Source organism: Balaenoptera musculus, chromosome 20 (assembly GCF_009873245.2).
Source record: "Balaenoptera musculus isolate JJ_BM4_2016_0621 chromosome 20, mBalMus1.pri.v3, whole genome shotgun sequence".
NCBI lineage: Eukaryota > Metazoa > Chordata > Mammalia > Artiodactyla > Balaenopteridae > Balaenoptera > Balaenoptera musculus.
This window is the reverse complement of record NC_045804.1, coordinates 58,040,782-58,067,012: the sequence shown is the minus strand read 5'-3', so window position 1 is coordinate 58,067,012 and position 26,231 is coordinate 58,040,782. Positions and strand designations below refer to the sequence as shown.

General features: G+C 47.2%; 1 non-coding gene across 1 annotated transcript; it reads left to right on the top strand.

Annotated features, from left to right (window-relative positions):
- Positions 1-24,753: 24,753 nt before the first annotated feature.
- Positions 24,754-24,825, top strand: TRNAW-CCA. Its single transcript has one exon. It is a non-coding gene; the product is annotated as a tRNA-Trp (tRNA).
- Positions 24,826-26,231: the final 1,406 nt, after the last annotated feature.

Genomic DNA, 26,231 nt, shown 5'->3' with positions numbered 1-26,231 from the left:
TCAGGGATGGGATTGCTGGATCATATGGTAGCTCTATTTTTAGTTTTTTAAGGAACCTCCATACTGTTCTCCATAGTGGCTGCACAATTTACATTCCCACCAACAGTGCAAGAGGGTTCCCTTTTCTCCATACCCCCTCCAGCATTCGTTATTTGTAGACTTTTTAATGATGGCCATTCTGACCGGTGTGAGGGGACACCTCATTGTAGTTTTGATTTGCATTTCTCTAATGATTAGTGATGTTGAGCATCTTTTCATGTGCCTGTTGGCCACCTGTGTATCTTCTTTGGAGAGATGTGTATTTAGGCCTTCTGTCCATTTTTTTAATTGGGTTGTTTGTTTTTTCAATATTGAGTTGTGTGAGCTGTTTGTAAATTTTGGAGATTAACCCCTGGTCTGTCGCATCATTTGCAAATATTTTCTCCCATTCAGTAGGTTGTCTTTTCGTTTTGTTAGTGCTTTCCTTTGCTGTGATACATGTGTGTCCAGAGTTTTAAATGCTACTGCACAGCCATTGGAACATTAGATGTTTCAACAATGCATGCTACAACAGAAAGAAAAAAGAGATTAACCTTAAATCAACCAGAGAGTATGTGTAATACACATGCTTCTGATCTTAATCAGCAGAATCTTGACAAGGGTAAAAATCTGGACATCATGAATTAATGTCCTGCTGCCTGATGTCACCCGTCTGGCCAAAAGAGGAACCGAGAGAGAAAAAAAGCAGCCCCTGACATCTGGAACTGATCTGACACTTACAGCTAGATCTCTGTATGATCACAGGCTGCCTGAGGCTCACAGCCAGGCCGTTTTGTTCTGCGGGACATAAAAACCCTCACAGACAATCAACCTCAGAGGTTGCTGTGGTTACTCAGAGACCAGGATGAAATGAGACAAGACGAGCCTGCTTCATAGTTTTGTCTAAGACAAGACGTGAATGCGGTCACCCACAAAGCACCCAGTCGTAGAACCGTCCCTGCTTCCTGGGAGCAGTCCAGCCAGAGCAAAGCCAGGCTTCCTCAGATGCTGCACCAAACCGCCTGCCTGATGCCCAGTCCTGTAACAGGTTCTTCCTCGCACCCTCCCACCAGCCCTCCCCTGCTGCCCACCGTCTGCATCTTCCTTCCCTCCGGCCAGTGAAATGCCAACGTGGCCACTTACACGTATGTCCCTGGCGCACTGGCTGAAGGGCAGCAGGCAGTGGATGCGCCCACAAGTGCCAGGCCTGTGGAGCAGGTGTGGCCAGGGTTCCCCTCTGCCACTTACCTGCTACGCTCCCCTGTCCACTCACTGCCATTCTCTGTGCCTTGGTTTCCCCGTATGCAAAACACAGGAACGTTCTATCTCAAAGGGGGCTTGTTGAGCAATAACGAGAAGAGGCCCCAAGATAACAAAAGATAACAGATGGTGACTGTTCCTGCCCTTACCTGTCCGTGTCCTAAATTATTCCAACCACAGCTCAAGACTTGCCGGTCTTCCCAGGACACCAAACTAATTCAGGCCCCGTAAGAGGACCATGGCGGGCCAGGAAGGCTACTGTCCGCACTCAGCCGGCCTGGCGCCCGTGGTCCACATACCTCTCCCCCGGTGTGGACTGAGCAGAGCTGAGCAGCTGGCAACGTGGTCCAGGCAGTGGGGAAGGGCAGGCCGTGCTGGCCACAGCCCTGGACGGCTCACACACAGCTCCACTCCGGGCAGGCCCCCAAGTCCACAGCCACCACTGCGGCTCTCCGGGCCACCCAGGTGGGCCACGTTAGCTCAGGGCAGGCTCTCCCGCCAGGTGTGGCACGGGGCCCGCAGGCTAGCCCCCGGCTCTCCCTCACTGGGGAAATCGGCGAGCCTCCCCTGGATGAAAGGATTACCATGAGCTTTAATGTCTATAGGATCAGCCCCTTCTGGGAGCTACAGGTGATTTCCTAATTCCACAAGGGCACAATTGTTTGTAAAGGAACAGGTGGTCAGACCCCACCTTATTCTTGGGACTGAACCCTCTCTCTAGGCCATTCTCCCCTTGGCAGAAGAGAGTGGAGAACCCCATAACCTTCACCCATGACCCGGTGATGGACTGCAAGTTTTAATTCACCCCACACCATTTACAATTTTATTTCAGTTAAAAAAATTAATTTATTGGGCTTCCCTGGTGGCGCAGTGGTTGAGAGTCTGCCTGCCGATGCAGGGGACACGGGTTCGAGCTCCGGTCCGGGAATATCCCACATGCCGCGGAGCAACTCGGCCCGTGAGCCACAACTACTGAGCCTGCGCGTCTGGAGCCTGTGCTCCGCAACGAGAGGCCGCGACAGTGAGAGGCCCGCGCACCGCGATGAAGAGTGGCCCCCGCTCCCCGCAACTAGAGGAAGCCCTCGCATAGAAAACGAAGACCCAACACAGCCAAATAAATAAATTAATTAATTAAAAAAAAAATTAATTTATTAGTTATTGTGATAAGATATACATAGCATAAAGTTTACCATTTTAACTGCTTTTCAGTGTACAGTTCTGTGGCATTAAGTACATTTATATTGTTGTGCAACCATCACCACCATCATCATCTCCAGAACTTTTTGATCTTCCCAAACTGAAACTCTGTCCCCATGAAACACTAATTCCCCGTCCCCCTCTCCCCAGGCTCTGGCAGCCACCATTCTACTTTCTGTCTCTACAACTTCAGTGACTCGAGATACCCCATGTAGGTGGAATCATATGGTATTTGTCCTTTTGGACTGGCTTATTTCTTGGCCTAGGGTATTCAAGGTTCACCCAGGTTGTAAAGTATCAGAATTTAATTCCTTTTTATGGCCCAATAATATTCCATTTTGTGTACATACCATGTTTTATTTGTCCGTTCGTCTGTTGATGACGTGGATTATTTCCACCTTTTGACTATTGTGAATAATGCTGCTGTGAACGTATGTATACAGATACCTGTTTGAGTGTCTGCTTTCAATTCTTTTGAGTATATACTCAAAAATGGAATTTCTGGGACATATGTTAATTATATATTTACTATTTTTTTTTTTTTTTTTTTTGTTTAAAGCAGGGTTCTTTTTAATAGTGAAAAATTTATATTTACTATTTTGAAGAAACATCACAGTGGCTGCAGTATTCTATATTCCCACTGTCAGTGCATAAGGTTTTCAGTTTTTCCACATCCTTACCAACACTTGTTATTTTCTGGTTTGTTTGTTTGTTTGTTAATAATAGCCATCCTAATGGGTGTGAAGTGGTATTTCATTGTGGTTTTGGTTTGCATTTCCCTAATGACTAATGATCTTGAGCATCTTTTCATGGGCTTATTGGCCATTTGTATATCTTCTTCAGAGAAATGTTGATTTAACCCCCTCCCCGTTTTTAATTGGATTATTTGTATTTTTGTTGTTGAGTTGTCAGAGTTCTTAATATACTCTGGATACTAGACCTTTATCAGATATATGATTTTCAAATATTTTCTCTCATCTGTAGGTTGTCCTTTTACTTTCTTAATGATGTCCTTTGATGCACAGAAGTTTTGAATTCTTATGGAGTCCAATTTGTCTATTTTTCTTTTGTTGTTTGTGCTTTTGGTGTTATATATAAAAACCCATTGCCAAATCCAATGTCATGAAGATTTACCCTGTGTTTTCTTCTAAGAGTTTTATGATTTTGACTCTTATATTTAGGTCATTGATTTTAAAATTACTTTGTAAATCAGTTAAGAAAGAAGATGAAATATGCATTTATATCAATTTTTATAATTACAAACTATCTGTACACATTTTCTCTCTCTTCCTTTATGTTTATGTGTGTATGTGTCCTCTGTGTGTGTGTGTGTGTGTGTGTGTGTGTGTGTGTATGAATTTCTATCTGGGTTTCGTTGCTTTCAGCCTGAAAACCAGTGTGTCTTTAAGGTGTGTCTTAAAGGCGGGTCTATTAGCAATGATTGATTTTTAACTTTTCTGAGAACATCTTTATCTTCTTTCTTTTTTTTTTTTTAAATTTATTTATTTATTGGCTGTGTTGGGTCTTCGTTGCTGCGCATGGGCTTTCTCTAGTTGCGGTGAGTGGGGGCTACTTTTCGTTGCGGTGCGTGGGCTTCTCATTGCGGTGGCTTCTCTTGTTGTGGAGCATGGGCTCTAGGCGCCCGGGCTGTGGTAGTTGTGGCTCGCAGGGTCTAGAGCGCAGGCTCAGTAGTTGTGGTGCACAGGCTTAGTTGCTCCGTGGCACACAGGCTTAGTTGCTCCGTGGCATGTGGGATCTTCCCGGACCAGGGCTCGAACCCATGTCCCCTGTACTGGGAGGCGGATTCTTAACCACTGCGCCACCAGGGAAGCCCTTTATCTTCTTTCTTGAAAGATACTTTTGCTAGATAATAAGATTCTTGGTTGACAATATTTTTTTCTTTTCAACACTTTGAAACTGTCATCTCACTGCCTTTGGCCTCCACTGTGTCTGATGAAATGTCATATTAGGGTTCCCTTGTATGTGATGAGTCATTTTTCTCTGGCTGTTTTCAAGATTTTCTCTTGGTCTTTCAGTATTTTTACTATGATAATGTCTGGGTGTGGATCTCATTGTATTTATCCTGTTTGGAATTCTTTCAGCTTACTGGATGTGTAGATTAATGTTTTTCAGCAAATTAGGGAAGTTTTCAGTCATTATTTTTTCCGTTTCTTTCTCTTTCTCCTCTCCTCTGGCACTTCTACTACATGTATGTTGGTACACTTAAGTGTATCCCATATTTTTCAGGAACTCTGTTCATTTTTATCCACTCTCTTTTCTCTCTGTTCTTCAGTTGCATGAACTCTATTGATCTATCTTCAAATTTGCTGATTCTTTCTTATGACAGTCCATATCTACTGTTAAGCCCCTTTAACAAAATTTTTATTTTTTTCATTGTACTTTTTACATTTCCATATATATTTTCTATGTCTTTATTATTATTCTCTATTTTATGAGACACTGTCTTCATATCTTCCTTTACTTCTTTGAGCTTCCTGGATATAAAGTTTAGGGTTTTTCAATAAATTTTGGAAGTTTTCAACCACTATTTCTTCAAATATTTTTGTCTGCTCCTTTCTCTCTCAACTCTCCTTCTGGTACTACCATTACATTTAATGTTATTTTGAAATTCTTTGAGGTTTTGTTCAGTTTTCTTCATTATTTTTTCTGTTTTTTGGCTTGCATAATCTCTCTTTACTTCTCTTCAAAATCACTAATTCTTTCTTATCCCAGTTTGAATATATTGTTGAGCTCCTCTAGTGAATTTTTTTTCAGTTATTTTAGAATCTCCCATTTAGTTGTTTTAAAGTAATTTCTATCTCTTTATTGATATTTCCTATTTGGTGCAACATTTTCATCATACATTCCTTTATTTCTTTAATTATGGTTTCCTTTATTCTGTGAACTTATTTATAATGACTACTTTAAAGGCTTTTTCAGTTAAATCTAACATCTTGTCACTCTAACAAGCAGTTTTTCTTGCCTGCTTTTTCCTGGCATATGGGTCAAACACTGACATCAGAAATGATTCCTTCAATGGAGCCAGAGTTTGATTGGATTTGTTTGTAGAACAGTTTATGCCTCAGAGCATTGTGGAAAACAGTAGAGCAATCAGGTCCTTATATTTTTGTACAGCTTCAAGTTATTGTGAGTGTCCCTTCATTTCAACTTGAAGGGCTTCCTTTCCCATTTCTTGTAGGGCAGGTCTAGTTCTAATGAAGTGCTTCAGCTTTTGTTTATCTGGGAATGTTTTAATTTCTCCCTCACTTTTTTATTTTTTTATTTTTATTATTATTTTTTTTAAAGCAAGTTTTTTGGTTTTCTTTTTTTTTTTAATTTATTTATTTTTGGCTGTGTTGGGTCTTCGTTTCTGTGCGAGGGCTTTCTCTAGTTGTGGCAAGCGGGGGCCACTCTTCATCGCGGTGCGCGGGCCTCTCACCGTCACGGCCTCTCTTGTTGCGGAGCACATGCTCCAGACGCGCAGGCTCAGCAATTGTGGCTCACGGGCCCAGCTGCTCTGCGGCATGTGGGATCTTCCCAGACCAGGGCTCGAACCCGTGTCCCCTGCATTGGCAGGCAGATTCTCAACCACTGCGCCACCAGGGAAGCCCCCCTCACTTTTTTAATTTTAATTTTTAAAAATTTCAGTTGGTGTAAAATTTACCATCTTAACCATTCTAAGCATACAGCTCAATAGTGTTAAGCAATCTCCCACATTTTTGAAGGACAGTTTTGCTGGGTATAGAATTCTCAGATGACAGCTTTTTCCCCCAATACTTGGAATTTGTCATCTCACTGCCTTCTGGCCTCCAAGAATACTGCTGAGAAATGACTGATAATCACACTGAGGATTGCTAGGGCTAGCAGCTTCTGAATCCGCCATTTTGTTCACACATGTAAGCCTTTAAAACAGTGTTTTAATGTGTATCACTTAAGAGTAATGAACTACACCCTTTCCCACAATGTTTCACAGAGATAATGCTGTGCTCATTTACAAAGGCACCTAGTTCAGCTAACAAGGAATCTAGGCATGTATCAAATGAAATATGTAAACCACACACTTCTAAACACAAATTTTCAAAGACATAACGCTATATTCGTTCATTCACATGCTTCATTCTGTTAAACACAGTGATTAAATATATATCGCTGAAGAATGGAACATGTGAGCCACACCCATGACACAGCATTCCACACATAGCATCGTACTTCTTCACTTATCCACTTGTCTCAATTCAATCATAGTTCAAACATGTATCCCGTAAGAATGAAGCACTTGAACCACACACTTGTACTCCAGTATCATCATATACTTACCAACCAGCTTGTTAAACACAGTGTTCAAACATGGATCACAGAATAACAAGCTACCTGAACCACATACTCGGTGACACGGTCTCAGCTCACGTCACTACAGGAAAGAGTGTTTGCACCACAGAGTGACTGACTCAGTGATAGACAGAGACAGCTCTACAGGATCAGTCACGCACCCAGTTCAGTTAAACACGAGTCTCAACACACGTCACTAAGGAAAGCAGTACACACAGCACATGTTGCTAATCACAGGGTGTCACAGACACATCTTGCACTGAAGGAGTAACTGCACCACCAGCTGATAAATACGGAATTCTCAGAGATACCACCATACAGAGTCATTCACACTCATGTCTCTGTTAAACACAAGCTTCAACATCTGACACTAAGCAAATAGTACATGTACTGTGCCCTGCTGACCACAGCGCTTCAGAGATATCCTAACGACATACATCAGGAAGGAAAGCAGTTTATGCACTGTACACGGATAAAGGGTTTCAAAAGATCACCCTACTGAGCCTTTCATGCCCCTCACACTGTCAAAGAATTTTCTACAAAGGTCACTAATCAAAGTATTGCCTGTGGGACTTCCCTGGTGGCGCGGTGGTTAAGAATCCACCTGCCAATGCAGGGGACACAGGCTTGATCCCTGGTCCAGGAAGACCCCACATGCCACGGAGCAACGAAGGCCGTGTGCCACAACTACTGAGCCTGCGCTCCACAGCTACTGAAGCCCACGCGCCTAGAGCAACAAGAGAAGCCACCACCATAAGAAGCCCACACACCACCACAACAAAGAGTAGCCCCTGCTTGCCGCAACTAGAGAAAGCCCACGTGCAGCAATGAAGACCCAACACAGCCAAAAATAAATAAAATAAATAAATTAATTTTTTTAAAAAAGTACTACCTGCACATCCCAGCATCTCACAGCTATAGCATAACCACAGTAACAGTGCACCTAGTTCTATTTTTATCGGTGTTTCAACAATATCACTACACTAAAAACATACAACAAAGTGCACAGTACAAGATCAACACACAAAAATTAGTTATATTGCTATACGATAACAGTGAGTAACCCAAAAGGGAAATTAAGAGGACAATTGTACTTAAAATAGCATCCAAAAGAATGAAATGCTTGGGAGTAAATTTAACCAAGGAAGTGTAATAGTCATACTTTAAAAAGTACAAACATTGCTGAGAGCAATTAAAGATCTAAATAAATGGAAAGACATCCTGTGTTCATGGACCGGAAGGCTTAATATTGTTAAGATGACATTCTTCCCTGGTGACTTATTGATTCAAGACAGTCTCTCTCAAAACCCCATCAGCATTGTTGCACAAAAATGGAAAATCTGACCCTAAAATTTATACAGATCCCTGTTTTCCAGGATCACAGGGCTCAGATTGTCCCTACTGCCAGTGTGTGGGTAACTGTCACGAATACCCGGGAGTGATACTTGTGCAGGGTTATGAGAGCAAGAGGTACACAGTATAAAATATCATCCCTTCCTCCCTCCCCACCAAAAGGAGAAAATGTACGAGAAGAGTGAGGTGAAAGATATGACAGTGTGAGGGACAATGTGGACCCACTTGCCAGTGAAACTGGTGAAAATTATAAAAGCACAACCATTTAAAGTCTCTAGATGGGAATTCCCTGGTGGTCCAGTGGTTAGGACTCGGCGCTTTCACTGCTGTGGCCTGGGTTCAATCCCTGGTCAGGTAACTAAGATCCTGCAAGCCATGTGGTGCAGCCAATAGTAGTAGTAGTAGTAGTAATAATAATAATAATAATAATAATAATAATATTAAAGTCTCTAGAATAGTTTAGAGGCATAGAGAAAATTAAGAAATATTCAAGAAAATCTATTAGAGCGCAACAATCATGCCAGGAGTCGGTAATGGGTTTTTGGGTTTTTTAAAAATATTTATTTATTTATTTGGTTGCACTGGGTCTTAGTTGTGGCAGGTGGGCTCCCTAGTTGCGGCACACAGGCTACTTAGTTGTGGCTTGTGGGATCTAGTTCCCTGACCAGGGATCAAACACGGGCCCCCCCGCATTGGGAGTGCGGAGTCTTAACCACTGTGCCACCAGGGAAGTCCCGAAGTTGGTGGTGTTTGAAACAGAATGCACTTCCTCCCTGCTCTCAGCTCAGGGCTCCCTCCCACCCCAGCTCCCACCGGAAGGTCTATCTTCCCAGCAAGGAAAGGGCTTCAGCATTTCTCCATCCTGTCCTCAGCTCCCTGCTGTGGAAGCTACATTCTCCACAAGTGTGGCCAAGAGGTGGGGGTCCCTTCTTCCCCAGGTTCCACTGGTGGAACAGGAGCTCTACCTTGGGATCAGTGCCACCAAGAGCACTGAGGCCCTGATTGCCCTTGTCTGAGTCGGGAAGGCGGTACTTCCACATTTGGAGAGACAAGCCAAGAAGACCTGAGTCAACTGCCCTTCCCCTCTACTGAGTGCCCAGCTCCTCCTGGGGTGATATCACTCAGAAAAAGTGGGCCATTGTCCTCACCCTCAGCTCCAGACCCTGGCTCAGAGATTTTGCCTGGGGGGAGAGTCAGGTCATCAAGCAGATAAACCCTCATCTCTTCCCAGAGGAACTGACTTCATCTGCAGTAGAGTGTGGAGAAGTTCAATCCTAAGAGGGCTCTCAGCAGTGGAGGATGTGGTGAAAGGCAGTTGGAAGGAGACTGGTGGGATTACTGGACACATAAGCTAACTGTAGCCTGGCTGGTTTACCCCCAAACCAGGAAGGGAGACAGCTGGGAGGGAGACCGCCTGGGATGAGAACAGATCTCAAACACTGACCTCTGCAAATATCCATTCAAAAGAGTGGGGGCTTGATGGGTTCAGACTATGGAGCAAGTTATGCCCCCTGGGTATTTTTGAAAACAGTAGAGGAATCAGCACGCAATTAGTGGGGTTTAACAGCTGGATGCACTCAGGGAAAGAGACAGTCAAAGAGAGCCCTGACAAAACCAGTGTCATTCCAAGGCGACAGCATGCACATCCAAGGCTGTGCCCCAGAAACCTTACAGGCTCAACACCGCAGAGATGGAAATAGACTCCACTAAAATAATCCAGCCAGTCAAGAAACAAAAAGAGCTAATAACAATAACAAGCCCAGGAAGAGGACCAGTACCCAGAGTTGCTATCATGTGTCATCCAAAATGTTCAGGGTCCAGTAGAAGAATTATGAGACATGCAAATAAACTGGAAAGAATCACCCATTCACCAGGAAAAAAAAAAAAAAAGGAAAGCAGGCACAGAAACTGACAGCGAATGAGACCAGATGTTGCTTTTAACAGACAAAGCCTTCAAAGTAGCCATTATAAATACCATCAAGGAGTAAAGGAAGGCGTGATGCAGTCAACAGAGAGTAAAAACAAAGAGATAGAATTGACTTTAAAAAAGAATCAAATGGGTATTCTGGAATTGAAAGGACAATAGCTGAAACAAAAAATTAGGGGAGCTTGGCAGTGGATTTTAACTGGCAGAAGAAAGAATTTGTTAAGTTAAGGATAAGGTCCATAGAGCTTGTACTATGTACAGATACATAGTAGTAAAAATGTTGAAAGCCTAAGACAGGGAAACAGTTTTGAAAGCAGCCACAACTAAGAGTCTACATGCTGCAACTAAGAAGTCTGCATGCTGCAACTAAGACCCAGTGCAGCCAAAATAAATAAATGAATGAATGAATGAATAAATATTTTTTTAAGAAAAAGGATGTACATGGTAACCACTAAGGAAATAACTAAAAAATATATAGTGAAAAAATCATTAAATAAATTAAAATACTATATTAGAAAATATCCATGTAATGCAAAAGAAAGCAATTAAGGAGAAATAGAGGAACACAAAAGACATAAGACACATAGATACAAACAAAAAGCAAATGTCAGAGGAAAATCCAAGTATGTTAATAGTAATATAAAATATAAATGGATTAAACAACCCAAAAATTAGGCAAAGATTGTTGCACTGGATTTAAAAAAAAAAAGATCCAACTCTATGCTGTCTACAGGAGATACACTTTAAAGATACAAAGAGATTGAAAGTAGAAAGGTGGAAAAAGATGTATCATGCAAACAGTACCCACAAATAGGCTTGAATGGCTATTATAATATCAGACCAAATAAACTTTAAAATAAACAATGTTACTTGAGATATGAAGGGACATTTTATAATGATAAAAGGGTCAATCCATCAGAAGCCATAACAATTTAAAACATTCTTGTACTTAATAACAGCATCAAAATGTGTTGCAAATTTTGACAGAAATGAAGGGAGAAACAGACAATTCAATATTAATCACTGGAGATTAAAATGAACATCACCATAAACCAGTTAGACCCAACAGACAGCTATGGAACACTCCACCAAACAACAGCAGAATACACATTCTTCTCAAAGGCCCATGGAACATTCCCCAGGGTAGACCATATGCTGGGCCATAAAACAGATCTAAGATGGCTAGAATAAAATAAAAAGTTAAATAACAAACTAAAAAAGAAGGTACCTAGCCTTACATCCTCCTTACCTTTTGACCTACTAATATCACCATAATCTTGATAATCTGTATACTTTTTAAAATCCTATACCAGCATTTAAAGTGATTTATGGGACTTCCCTGGTGGCGCAGTGGTTAAGAATCCACCTGCCAATGCAGGGGACACGGGTTCAAGCCCTGGTCTGGGAAGATGCCACCTGCTGCAGAGCAACAAAGCCCGTGCGCCACAACTACTGAGCCTGCGCTCTGGAGCCCGCAAGCCACAGCTACTGAGCCTGCGTGCCACAACTACTGAAGCCCGCATGCCTAGAGCCTGTGCTCTGCAACAAGAGAAGCCACCACAACAAGAAGCTCGTGCACCGCAATGAAGAGTAGCCCCCACTCGCCACAACTAGAGAAAGCCCGTGCACAGCAACGAAGACCCAATGCAGCCAAAAATAAATAAATTTATTTATCTAAAAAAAGAAGTGATTTATGTATCACCATTACAGTAGTGCAGGATTCCTTATTTGTCTATGTATTTGCCTTTACCAGAGAGCTTCATGTTTTTGTATGCTTTCATGTTCCTCTCCAGCGTCATTCATTTCAACTTGAGGGACTCCGTTTAGCAATTCTTATACAGTAGGTCTAGGGGTGATGAACAACCTCAGCTTTTGTTTACCTGGGAAGGTCCTTATTTCTCCTTCATTTTTAAAAAACTTTATTTTTTGGCTGTGTTGGGTCTTAGTTGCAGCATGTGGGATCTTCATTGAGGCATGTGGGATATTTTTTGTTGTGGTGTGGGCTCTTCGTTGTGGCACACGGGCTTCTCTCTAGTTGTGGTGTGCTGGTTTTCTCTCTCTAGTTCCAGGGCACATGGGCTCTGTAGTTGTGGCATGCGGGCTTAGTTGCCCCATGGCATGTGGGATCTTAGTTCCCTGACCAGGGATCAAACCCACGTCCCCTGCATTGGAAGGTGGATTCTTTACCACTGGACCACCGGGGAAGTCCCTCTCCTTCATTTTGAGAGATAGTTGTGTCAGTTATAGTATTCTTGGTTGGCAGGGTTTTTTTTCTCTCATTACTGTGAATATGTCAATCCACTCCCTTCTGGCCTGTAATATTTCTGCTGAGAAACCTGCTGATAATCTAATGGGAGCTCCCTTGAATATGACAGGTCACTTTTCTCTTGCTGCTTTCAAGATTCTCTGTTACTTTTGACAGTTTGATTAAAATGTGTCTCAGTATAGGCTTCTTTGCATTTATCTTGTTTGGAGTTCTTTGAACATCTTAAATTTGGATGTTCATTTCCTTCCTCAGAGTTGGACCATTGTATCCTCAAGTAAGCTTTCTGTTCCTTTCCCTCTCTCTGTCTTCTCCTTCTGGAACTCCCATAATGTCTATGTTGTCACCTTGAAGGTATCCTATAAGATCCTTAGTCTTTCTTCACTTTCCTTCATTCTTTCTTTGTTTTGTAACTTCAAATGACTTGTCTCTGAGTTTTCTGATTCTTTCCTTCGCTTGATCGAGTTGGCTATTGAACCCCTCTACTGAATTTTTAAATTCAGTTATTGTATTCTTCAGTTCAGTTTGGTTCTTTTTTAATAGTTTCTACCTTTGTTGATATTCTCATTTTGTTCATGCATCATTTTCCTGATTTTGTTTAGTTGTCTATCTGTGGTCTCTTGTAGATCATTGAGCTTCTTTAACACAATTATTTTGACTTATTTGACAGGTAATTCAGAGATCTCCTTTTTTTTTTTTTTTTTTTTGGTTTGGTTTCTGGACATGAATTTTGTTCCTTTGATTGGGACATCTTTCCTTGTTTGTTCATGTGCCTTGTGATTATTTGCTGAGTTTTATGCTTTGAAAAAAGTCACCTCTCCCAGGCTTTATACAGGGGAATACCCTCACCAATTAGCCCAGCTAGATATTCTGGGGCCTCTGAAATCTTTTGATGGGAGCGGGGTAGGTGCAAGTTCTCTGGGCTTGTGCACATAACTTCCCAATTAGGTTTGCCTGGTTCTTTTTAAGGAGCATGAAGTCCCTTGATCCCTCTGGTGCCTGTCTAAGGTACTGCATGTTCCCTGGCTCTCCTCTGTTCTCAGCAGCCCCCAGGCATCTGAAGCATGCCAGCTGCCTGTCAGCTCCCCAAAGCAGGCGAGATAGATACCAGTCCTCAGGCACATCTCCAAAAAGCCAGAATGCTGTACACATGCTCTGCCCTTCTCTCTCCCTCCTGGGGGAGAAGCTACGAAGTTGGGCATCTTCTGATCACACCAAGCTGCCCTGGCCTCTGTCTGCAGTACCACAGGCCCTCTGGTGCTGCTGAAAGCTGCCCTCACTCCTCCTTGCTTTTGGCAGCCTCCAGACATCCAAACTGCATTGGTTCTGTTAGCCCTCAAGTCAGGAGAGACAGAAACCAGTGCCTTGGGCAGCCCTCTGAAAGCTGGAATGATGACGCACATCTCATGTTCTCTTCCCCACACCCCACCCCACACCCCAGGTACAAGCTGTGCTGGCCGTGTGTGTGTGTGGGGGGGGGGGTGGCAATCACAGATAAAGTGAAATGGCTCTTCTTACACTTTGCAATGTGGCTGTTCTTGGCTTTGTATTTGCCTGGGGTACTGCAACTCTTAGCTGGTTTCTGGAGTTCTCCTAAAGATCTTGTGGTATTTCTAGTGTTACTTTGATGTCTCTGTTGGGGATGAGGGCTGAGACTTCCTATCCTGCTATCTTGCTGGCATCACCTTGATTACTCTGTTCTTTACCCAAAAGATCACATGAGGTGTCAAGACGTATAGAGGCCAGTGTCTAAAAGGTGCTCAACACAAATGCATTGAATGAAAGGCTGAATGAGTGAAGCAGACCAGACAAAGACTATACCTCCTTTAACTAGTGAGGAAACTAAAGATCAGGAAGGCTACGGAATACGCCCAAAGTCGAAGCCTTAGTCTGTAGCAGGATGGCAGTCAGAGACCCAGGCCATCTGCAAGCAAGAGATGGGTCTGTAAGGGGTTGAATAGTGTCACCCAAAAAGACATTCCCACCGTGAACCTCAGTTGTCACCTTATTTGGAAATAATAGGATCTTTGCAGACATAATCCAGTTAAAGATCTCAAATGAGATCATCCTGGATTTAAGGTAGGTCATAATTCCATTGACTGATGTCCTCATAAGAGAAAGGAGGGGGAGATTCGAGAAGGAGATGCAGAACTGAGGATGTCTCATGAAGATGGAGGCAGAGATGGGAGGGATGTGGCTATAAGGCAAGGATTGCTAGCAACCCCGGAAGCCGGGAAAGAGGCATGGAACAGACGCTCCATCAGCGCCTCCAGAGAGGACCAACCCTGCTGCCACCTTGACTTTGGACTGCTGGCCTCCAGGACTGGGAGAGAATAAATTTCTGGTGTTTTGAGACACCCAGTTTGTGGCTCTTTGTTACAGCAGCCCTAGGAATCTAATATAGGATCTAGCTTCCCTCTCAGAGGTATAACTTTTTTTTTTTTTAATAAATTTATTTATTTTATTTATTTATTTTTTGGCTGCGTTGGGTCTTCGTTGCTGTGTGCTGGCTTTCTCTAGTTGCAGCAAGCAGGGGCTACTCTTCGTTGCGGTGCGTGGTCTTCTCGTTGCGGTGGCTTCTCTTGTTGCGGAGCATGGGCTCTAGGTGCGTGGGCTCAGTAGTTGTGGCTCGTGGGCTCTAGAGCGCAGACTCAGTAGTTGTGGCGCACGGGCTTAGTTGCTCCGCGGCAAGTGGGATCTTCCCGGACCAGGGCTCGAACCCGTGTCCCCTGCACTGGCAGGCGGATTCTTAACCACTGCGCCACCAGGGAATTCCTATGATGCTTAATTTTATGTATCAATTTGCCTGGGCCACGGGGTGCCCAGATACTTAGTCAAATACTATTTGGGGTGTGTCTGCATGGGCGTTTTTGGATGAGATTATAATTTGAATTGGTAACTGAGTAAAGCAGCTTGCCCTCCCCACTGTGCGTGGGCCTCACCCAATCTGTTAGAGGCCTGAATAGAACACAAAGGTGGAATGAGGGAGAACATGCTCTCGCTGACTGCCTTTGAGATGGGACGTTGGTCTTCTCCAGCACTGACTAGAACTCGGACTGGAGTTACACCATTGCTCTCCTGGGTTTCAGGCCTTGGGACTCAGACTGGATCTATGCCACTGGCTGTCCTGGGTCTCCAGCTTGCTGACTGCAGGCCTTGGGGCTTCTAAGTCTTCATAACCACCAGAACCAAGCCCTTCAGTCAAATGCAGAAATTATGACGCTGCAAGCCCCTTCCTGTAAAGTTGGAGCTTGTGATATAGCCTCCAGTTTCTCTCCTTTAAAGGGCTTTCTTCAACTCCTCCACCCCTAGGCTGCAGATATAAAACCACAGGGAAACTGAGACTTCCCTCGTGGTCGTGTTTGGGGAATTAAGATCCCACAAGCTGGGCTTCCCTGGTGGTGCAGTGGTTAAGAATCCGCCTGCCAACGCAGGGGACATGGGTTTGATTCCTGGTCATGGAAGATCCCACATGCCGCAGAGCAGCTAAGCCCGTGCGCCACAACTACCAAAGCCCGTGCACCTAGAGCCCATGCTCTGCAACAAGAGAAGCCACCGCAATGAGAAGCCCGCGCACAGCAATGAAGAGTAGCCCCTGCTCGCCGCAACTAGAGAAAAGCCCGCGCGCAGCAACGAAGACCCAACGCAGCCATAAATAAAATAAATAAATTTATTTTTAAAAAATCGCAAAAGCCGTGAAGCGTGGCAGAAGAACAAACAAACAGAAACGATGGAGGATCTAAGAAAAGGGGGCCAGCCTGAGCGGTTGATCCAGTCCCTCACTTTCCCAAACCTATGAAAGACCTCTAAATGGAAACCATTTGAAAATCACAGACTTGGAGAGAGGCATTTTACTTTGTCTTCATTGAGAGAGGCCCAGTCAAAGCGGGACGCCAACAGATGATCTTGGTGCCTTAGAGTTCATGGTCCAAACCCAGGAGTGGATGGACACGGACCGAGGGAGGCCTGCAGTGGTGGTTCTGAATCGTCCACCATGCGTTACTGGCCCTCACACTCCTATGACCTCCACTCTAGCTGCACGTTTTTGTCATTCATCTTCAAGTTCCCAGATCTGTTCTCACTCGCCTGCTTCCTATGAACCTCCGCTCTAGCTGCACGTTTTTGTCATTCATCTTCAAGTTCCCAGATCTGTTCTCACTCGCCTGCTTCCCACAGGAAGTCCTCTGGGTGAGAGCCCACCGCTCTCAGCAGCAGCTGCTCGAGTGACTACATCTGCCCTGTCACCTCTAAAAAGAGGAAGATGGGCAAACATGAACGAGTCCCGCCAATGGCACCTCTGAATGAAGACGTTGACTAGATGAATCAAGGGGGAAGGGCTGTCATTTGGCACAAAGTCGTGAACCCAGGGCTGTTTGAAATATTGCAGTAGATCATAAAAAAGCTGACAGAGCACAGATATGTTTGGAGTGCTTTACTGGTTCTTACGCTAACCTCCCAGTAGCCCTGAGTGAGGCCCCTCTTTATATGTAGACGGTGAGAGCGAGGGGGTTTAAGACACACCCTCGACCCACGAGAGCCAGTGACAGCTGGGGACTCCAGCCCAGGCAGCCCAGCTCCAAAGCTCCTCGATTACGCTTTCCGGATGTGGACAGGAAGTCCTCCAGCTCAGTGCCTTTAGATGGATTGTGGCGGGAAGGAGCGGCGGGTCAGTCGGAGGGCGTCAGGAAACGTTTCCGTGACCACTTGCACCTCTTGCCCACCTCACACAGACCCCTTCGTGGACTTCGCTCTGGGAACACGGAGAGGGTTAGGGCCTTCGGGGGCAACATTTGCGACTCTCATCCGGCCTTCATTGCTCACTCGGCGGGGACAGTGTTCACTCCCCACTAGGAGCCAACATGAGCCACGTTCAAGAGCTCACAAAATCCATGCTCAGCAAGTAAGAGTGGACCTTGAGGCACAGCACCGCATTTCCTGCGCTCTCAGATTCCCCTCGCAGCTTTCCTCCTAAGTCAGCTCATCTGCGGCCTCAGGGGCAATAGGCCTCGATAAACTCAACGATAAGTTTAACAATAAACTGGTGACATCACCGGACCGGACAGAGGCGGAGAGTCCTCGGGGATGCGGAAAGGAGGGCGAAGGGCAGGCTGGGAGGACTTCCGGGATGAGTCACGTGGGGCCGCACGACGTCACTGACGCCCCATTGTGACGCACGTGGAGCCGCAGCGGGATTGGTCGGCCGGGCGTGGGGCGGGGCTAAACGCCGAGCTCGTGCACCTGAGGCTGTTCTGGTCACGCAGGTGCGTCCTACCTGCGCCCAGGTGTCCCCGGTCCCAGAGCTGAGGCCAGCCCTCGCCCACCGCCCGTCCAGGCCCGGGCCGCTGCCTCCGGCATCGAGTCTCTCAGGCCCACCCTTGCCGTTGCACCTGCTCTTGCCTCCCTCCCGGCCCCGTCCGTGCGGGTCCGGGGAGCCAGGCGGGGGGCGCGGCCCGGAGCAGAACTGCCCTGGGAAGGACGGGCGGCGTAGGCACAAACGGAACAGCGGGACAGCTCTAGAGCCTTGGAACAAATTTAGACTGGACCTCACTGAACCTCTGGAAACATCCATAAAAGAAACTTGAGTTGAGAGTGTAGGAATTAAAAGAAGTGTCCCGCCCTGTAGAGGAAAACTGAAGAGAACCAGGAACTAGGTCTTGGGAGTGTCTAAAAGTTTTGACAGGTGCAGACAGGATGTCCTCCTGGATAAGAAATGTCAGAAGCTCAAAGTAGGGCTCAGCCCCCAGCTCTCAAAGGCGTGGAGAGTGCAGTTCTTTCCCGAGGAACCCCAGGATTGGTTGGCTGGTGGTTGTCCTGAGGGAGATGGGGACCTCAGTCCTCGGCCAGACTTTCTAGAAGAGTTTGGGAGCCTATAGTAACTCCTATTTATTCTTAGGAACACTCCCCTTCAGGAAGAGAAGATATCAACAGACTGAACAACAGATTAAACATTCGAAAATATCTCTGTAAAAATGGCAGAGTCCTTATACTATCAAAATACGAATGGACGCCCAAAGCAGAAAAATCTCTTTGGGAAAGTTACAAAATAGCACAAGGCTCTTCCAAGGGAGTTCTTTCACGTGAGAAAGAATGGAGGAAAATGAATAAAGACCGTTGTTGGGCTGCACACCTCAGTCCTGCAGTCCCTGTAACTGCCCAGCGGCGAAGACGGAAGAAAGAGTCAGGAGACAGCCACAGAGGCATCCGTTTATTGGACGGGGAATCTTACACGGCAGAGGCAAAGGTCCTGGGGTGACGCCCCACTGTGTACGGCACAGGGCAGCAGTCTTCACTGTGGGGAGGGAGAGCTCTCAGTTTTAGGGAGCATGAGGTCAGAAGCACCCCTTGGTCAGTGGGGGAACTGCCTGAAGGAACAGGTCCCGCACAGCTCTGGGTTAGGAACCATCATGAGGGTCGATGTTTCCTGGTGATGACTGAACACACTGGAACCACTCCAGTCCGAGGGCTAGAACAATCATTAGCTGGGGGTCAGGCTGAGCACGCGGATAGTTACTGATCAAACTTTCAGATTAAGATGGGGAGGCAATCACGCGCATAAGGTAGGGGTGAGGCAGGGCCGGGTCGGGCAGGGGACGTACAGAGAGCAGGAGAGCAGCCGTTTATGGGCCTGACCATTCAACCATCAGAGAAGGCAAAGTTCAATGAAGAATTCAAGAGCGTATTGGTTGTGAAGATTAAATGAAGTAACACATAAGATACCTGCCACGGTGCCAGGGGCATAGTAGGTCCTCATAAAAGTGATAAAATTGCAAAGATCTGAGTTTCCAGGCCACTTGTAGGTTTATGAGTCATTTTGTGGTGATGATTCCCCAATTTACACATCCATCAGTACAAGATCACACTGGCTATTCTGGGGATGCAATTAGGGTGATTTGGTTGGACTCCATTAAAGCCTAATCAGAGAAGAACAATACACATTCGAGAGAGAGGAGAGGGGGAAACAACAGAAGAAGGTAAAGTGGAAAAGGGAGCTGTGCCATAGCCATCTTCTGGCTTATGTGACTCCGCTGTAAGTACTGACAGCAGCCTTAGTTACTACTCGGCGCTTAGAGAGAGCCTTGAATTAGGTTAAATCACATCTTGCCTCACAGTCCCGGGCAGCCGTGACAACTCCGAAGTCCTAAATTCTGACATGTCCGCGGAAGCCTAGTAGACACGCTAAGAATTAGGAGACGAAACATTGTGTTCTCTGGAACCCATTTCCAGAGCGTTCCCTGGCTTATCCTTCCCAACAGCCCTTTTTTTTTTTAAGATTTTTTTTTAAATTAATTAATTAATTAATTTTTGGCTGTGTTGGGTCTTTGTTTCTGTGCGAGGGCTTTCTCTAGTTGCGGCAAGCGGGGGCCACTCTTCATCGCGGTGCGCGGGCCTCTCACTGTCGCGGCCTCTCTTGTTGCGGAGCACAGGCTCCAGACGCGCAGGCTCAGTAGTTGTGGCCCACGGGCCTAGTTGTTCCACGGCATGTGGGATCCTCCCAGACCAGGGCTCGAACCCGTATCCCCTGCATTGGCAGGCCGACTCCCAACCACCGCGCCGCCAGGGAAGCCCCCAACAGCCCTTTGAGATCGGTTATATCACAGTTAGAATTGAGGACTCTAGGGCAAAGAAACGTCAGGTGACCTGTCCAGTGGCACACAGTTAGTAGGCGGCGAGGACGGCGCTGGTATGCTTGCCACCTGCTTGGTAGAGGGAATCTTCCACAGTAATCCTTTCTTGTCTAAGGCAGTTGAAGCCCATATTTAAATTCTGATGAATAGGGACAAGGCTCTCCCTTTTATAGTTCTTCCATGTTGGAAGACAGCTGTTTTAGTCCCCAGAAGATGGCATCGTCTTCCTCTGACTGTTGATGGAATTACAGGGTCCTGTCTCCCATCAAGGCCTCTGTGCGTCGCCCCCAGTTGCCATCAGCGGCATCCGGCGGGTGACAGTAAGCAGGGCTTTTGGGTTTAGTAAAATGCCGAGTCAAGATCTCTAGGCTGAAAAACATCTCCAGAGATGAGTTCGGCCAACACTGTCACATGGGGCAAAGTTGAGAAAGTCACATTTATTGTCACATGGGGACTAGCTAGACAGGACCCTTGTCTCCTGCTAGCTACACCCACAGCCGATACCCTGCAGACAGATCTTTCCGCTTCTGGCTCTCCATTTCTCCAAGGTAAAGGGCATCCACGCTGCGCCAGTCTCTTCTGACCACGAACAAGTGTGGCAACCTTTTCATTAGATCATTGAAGACGTTCGAGCCCAGCCAAACTTACTCGGGTTTATACTGAACTATGTCCTCAGCAAAACCAAAACCTAATAGGGTCACAGAAAGTTTAAAAGGGGAAGGACAGGCAGGGAGGTGCAGACTTTCCAACTGTAATCCTCTTGGATTTTCCCATCTTAAGGGAGGGTTTCTTTCCTAATCAAGGTTTTCGAGGCAGATAGCAAAGGAGGAAAACCTGGCATAAAACAAAATCATCGGGACTTCCCTGGTGGTCCAGTGGCTAAGACTCCGTGCTCCCAATGCAGGGGGTCCAGGTTTGATCCCTGGTCAGGGAACTAGATCCCACATGCCGCAGCTAAGACCCAGTGCAGCCAAATAAATGAACAAATATTAAAAAACCCCAAAAAACCCGAAAATCTAAATGCCTGAAGTTCACGGACTCCCTGTCGACACAAATAATCAATAACCAAACTATAATGGGAATGGAAAAGAGTTTTATTTGAGCCAAACTGAGGACTGTAGCCCGGGAGACAGGCTCTCGGTAGCTCTGAGGATCTGCTACAGAGAAGCATGGTTTTCAGTGCAGTTTTATATCTTGTCAGAACGAACAACATCAAACAAGTCAGGGACACATTCCTTCAAGGTTTCAAAAAAAACGGACCAGCAAATACAAAGCGAGTCAGGGTGGCCTTGGCACCTGTGAAGGGAGTCTTACCATCAAAGGAGAAACCAGCACTGGCGTCCCAGAAAGGGAGGCCTTTCATCTTTATTTTTAACAGGGACATTCTTTACTTCTGGTCAGTGCACCCTTTTCTTTACAGCAGATGGGCAGTATATGTTGGACAGCACACACAGGCTGTTTGGTTAGCATATAATTCGAGTTAGCTCATGTATAACCAGAATGACTTCCCCCCCACCTCAATATGTGAAAACTTCTTCCATTCTCCCCAGATCCGCAGTTTTTTTCCTCTGTGCGGCGGCCAGGGGCTTCCATCTCCCGTCACGGGCTGTGACTGGCCTTTCTTGTCAATTAATCAGGAGGACACAGCTTGGAGAAGTCCTGTCCTCAGCCTGGGGCTCCGGGTTATGCAACGTTGGCTCCCAGTATTTGTAATGAAAAATTTAAATGTTGCATCCCTGCATCCTTGCTCCACAGCAATTACTCCTAGAGTCTGAGTACGACATCCCTTTACTCGGGTAGCTCATCAATGCAAGCACTTGCCAAGGCCAGCTCCGCTGCTCGCTCGCTTGGAAATCCAGACTGAGCTTGTAAAATGGAACAGTCCAGTGGGCTCCTGGGCTTCACTGTTACAAGCACAGCTTTGATGCGAACAGTCTTGAAGGTACATCTTTGCCTCTAGCCTTAACTGTTTTAGTACCTATTCTCTAGAAGAGGAAATGCTTGGACAGAAGCATTTTTAAAACATTTGCCGCATTACGATCCAAACAGCTAGTTCCAGTTTATATTCTTTTCCAGTCCTGAATGAGAATATCTACTTCCCCACACTCTTTGCCAGTGTTGGCACTCATCCTTTTTTTGTATTAACTGGACATTGACTGTTTTGTCATAAGAGTGATTTATGGGACTTCCCTAGTGGCGTAGTGGTTAAGAATCTGCCTGCCAATGCAGGGGACAGAGGTTCGAGCCCTGGTCCGAGAAGATCCCACATGCCACGGAGCAACTAAGCCCGTGTGCCACAACTACTGAGCCTGCGCTCTAGAGCCCGCGAGCCACAACTACTGAAGCCCACGCGCCACAACTACAGAAGCCCACGTGCCTAGAGCCCATGCTCTAGGCAGCAAGAAAAGCCACCACAATGAGAAGCCCGCGCACCACAACTAAGAGTAGCCCCCGCTCGCCGCAACTAGAGAAAGCCCGCGCGCAGCAACGAAGACCCAATGCAGACAAAAATAAATAAGTAAAATAAATTTATTTTTTAAAAATTTCCATATTTTACAGAAGGTGTTTTTTTTTTGTTTGTGGGGTTTTTTTGGGGGGGGGGATTGTTTTGTTTTGTTTTTGTTTTTTTGGTGTAATAGAGTTTAGTCCTAAAATAAGGAAGCAGTTCTTTGCGATTTCTGGGCATCAGCAGAATTTTGGTGAGCAGCAAGGCCGGAACTGGGGTGAGGCGAGTGAGGCATTCTCCGGCGGGTAGGGACACCAAAAGCCTCAGCAGTTAGGATAAATTTTTAAAATGCAGTATTTTGAAAAACAAAAATTGGGGCTTCCCTGGCGGGCCTGTGGTTAAGACTCTATGCCCCCAATGCCCGGGACACGGGTTCGATGCTGCGCGGCCAAAAAAGAAACCAAAAAGCAAAAAAAAACAAAAGACGACGTGACCCTGCACAACTGCACGACCACTGCACTGCTGCACTCTGGTCTGTCCTGGCAGGCAGGGCTCTCACTTTTCAGAGGGGTCCCTGTACACTACCTGCACCAACCTCTTTAATCCCTTTGTCCATTTGCGTCACCACACCGTCCTGTCGGGGTGGAGCCACAGCACGATTAAACATAGGTTTTGCTTCTACATCCCAGGAGAAGAGGGGCCGGGACGTGTGTATCCAAAATTCTGAGCAGGATTTCAAGAGCGTCTCTGGTCTTTCCTTGTGGGTGAGGCATTCCTTCCAGTAGATTCTGGGCCCTTGGCCTCCGTGGGAAGGGCACTGGCTCTTCCTCACAGTGACGTTGCTGTGCGGCCAAGGCTGGAGGGCTTGTGGGGGGGAGAAGGGAAAGGAGTGTGTGATCAGCCTGAAGGTGAATCCAAACCTGGGGACTCCAGCACCTCATTCACTGCCTCCACTCCTTTGGTCCCCCCATTCCTCCCCCCGTCAGGGTCCACGTCACCCCTGGGCCACCAAAAGCAATAAGGAGGTGACTCTGGTCTCTGGCTACGTGGAATCCGGACACGGCATCAGCAATCATGCTGTGAGCTGGCTGGCTCTTCCCTTAGGAGCACAGGGATAGAGCCTCCTGGCCTCTGCTTCTCTAACAGCCCTGGGGTCAATCCCAAATGCCTCTAGTGTCACACGTGGCCACAAACACAGAAACAGCCGCGCCTCCTTTCCTGTTAGACAGTAGATGCTCTGGCGGTCTCAGCTGCCCCCAACCCCAAGTTCAAGGCGAGCATCAGACGGTTTCCCTTCCTCCGGCAAAGGCGGGGCGGCTCCATCTCTCCTTCTCTAAAGAACACCAGGCCCTGCGGTGTTGTATTTATTGAATTAACTGATGGCTTCTTGTTCTTAAGCAGAGCAGGATAGCGCTCTTTCTTACTTAGTAGCTTTTTTACTTAAAAGCATATTTACTCCCTTATTTAATAGCTTTACCTTTCTTACTTAATAAAAAGGAAAAAGTACTGTCCAAAAGCAGGGTCTTAGGACTCCCATGAGGTAGACAATGAGCCCTTTAACATTATGCTAGAAAACATATCAACTAAAATATGCGGACAATACCGTGACAAGTGAGAATATTAACAAAATGTTAGGTACAATATAATCTCATCTCAAAATTGGATTTGAAGCGACTGGAAGGGGCGGGTGCTAATGTCTTTCTCGATTTGGGCGCCGGATACACAAGTATTGGCACTTTGTGAAAATTCATGGCTTCTTTTCCGGATGTGTGCTGTCAGCTGACAGTCCAGTAACATATTTGGGATGTGGATGTAGCCGGTAAAAATCGGCAAAAAGAAATACCGCACATGGAAGTATTAGCAGTGGTTATGTCTGGATGGTGGATGGTCAAAGATTGTAATTTTCTTCCAGGCGCTGTTCTGGCTTTCCTCAAAGACAATGTTTATTTTTATAGTTTAAATATAATAATTGTAAATCAACTATACTTCAGTTTTTAAAAATTGACAAATGCAATGAGCTGACTTGCAAAGTGAAAAAAAATAGTAAAGTCCTTGCGTTTATCAAGCTCGTTTATTAAGTCCTTAGTTTCCCGGCGATGGGAGATGCCCACCCCCCTTTCTTTTTTGGGGGTCGCTGGAAGGAGCCGGGGCCCCGGCCTCGGCCACGCCCCGCACTCGCTCGCGGCGCCCCTCCCCCGGTCGCGCAGGCGCGTGGCGGCCGGCTCCTCCTCCGAGTGGGGGCGGGCGGCGCGGGGAGAGCGCCTGCGTCTGCGGGGCCGCGCGATGGCGCCGCCTCAGCGAGGCCTTTAATGACGCGGACGCTCACGCTCATTGTGACCTCGTGGCGCAATGGTAGCGCGTCTGACTCCAGATCAGAAGGTTGCGTGTTCAAGTCACGTCGGGGTCAAGTCGGCTTTTTTCCTCCGAAGTGCAGGGGCGCGTGAGGAGCGGAGTGGCGGCCCCACGCGAGGGATTTGGCCCCACGGAGGTGAATTATCCTCCCAGCTGCTTGGAAAACCCACTCTTTTTCTTCCCAGCGGGAACATAGAGCAGCTCCTCCCGGGACCGGCAGGGGGCGGTGCGTCGGGCCTCGGAGCGACCCCTCCCCGCCCCCACTCCTCCCGCCCCGCCCGTCTCCCCTCCCCCACCCCGCAGCCCCGGGTGACCTCGCCCCCGGAGGGTGTCCCGGCGGGAGGTGGACCCCCCGCCCTGGGAGGCGCCGCGCCTTCTGCACGTGACCCCGCAGGTGGCCCTCATCTGACCGCCCCGCGGGCTCGGCCGCACGTGGATGCGGCTGCACGTTCGCGTCCGCAGGTCTGACCGCAGGTGCAACCCGCACGGGGGGCTGGACGGCGGCGGGGGCTGCTCGTGCTCCCCCGGGCGTCCACACCCGCCGCGGGGACAGCAGCCTCCGGGGGCCTCGGAGCGACGGCCGAGCTCTGCGCAGCCCCGCGGCCCCGAGACGCCCCGGGAGGGGAGAGCCGGGCTTCCCCGCAGGCGCTCCACGTCCTCGCCCCTGACGGTGGTCGCACCCACTCGGGCGGCGAACCCGCTCCTGCGCGGTCTTGCGCGGCTGTCCCCAGAGACCAGGACCGGCCCTGTTCCTATGTGGGTAGAAGAGCCAGCCAAGAAGAAGAAAGCGTTTGGAATCTTAAATGACAGGAAACCCTTAAGCCTCCGGTGTTAGTATCTGTGGCTGCAGACTAGGAGCGGATCTGCTGAGGGGGCCTGCAGAAAATCAGGGGTCTCGGGAGCTGTACGGCCAGGCCACGCAAGATGGCTGTTCTCTTGCTGTCTGCACGTTCCCCTGCCCGGCCAGGGCCTGTTTCACCTACCCCCATGCCCAGGACCCAGCTGGTGATAGCTTACCATAGGGGCGGTGAGGGGCCTGCCCCTCCACTGGTTTCCCTGGTAACTAATGAGGCAACCTGATGAAATTCCCCCTATAAAGGGCCCGCTCCTCTTCCCCTTGGGAGCGAAGGCTACCACCGTGTCCTGCCTGCAGTTTGCAGCCCACCGTGGGGTGTCGCTCCAGGGCCTTGCTTCAGACGTGTAAGCTCCCCTATCCACTGAACCATGGATGTCTCTCTTGCTGACTCCGGGCTCGCTCTTCTGTCTTCAAGCTGGGCAAGCACAGGCCATGACCACACCTGTGCATTCAGAGAAGTCACACGTGGAAAGGAAAAACATGTCAAGGGGTTCCTTGAAGGAGACGGTGAGGGTGCAGGGAGCATGGGAGTCCGGGGTGAGCACGTACATCTGGTTGGAAGAATGGAGGGATTAGGTCCAAAGGGAGCAGCCGCTAGTTTTGTG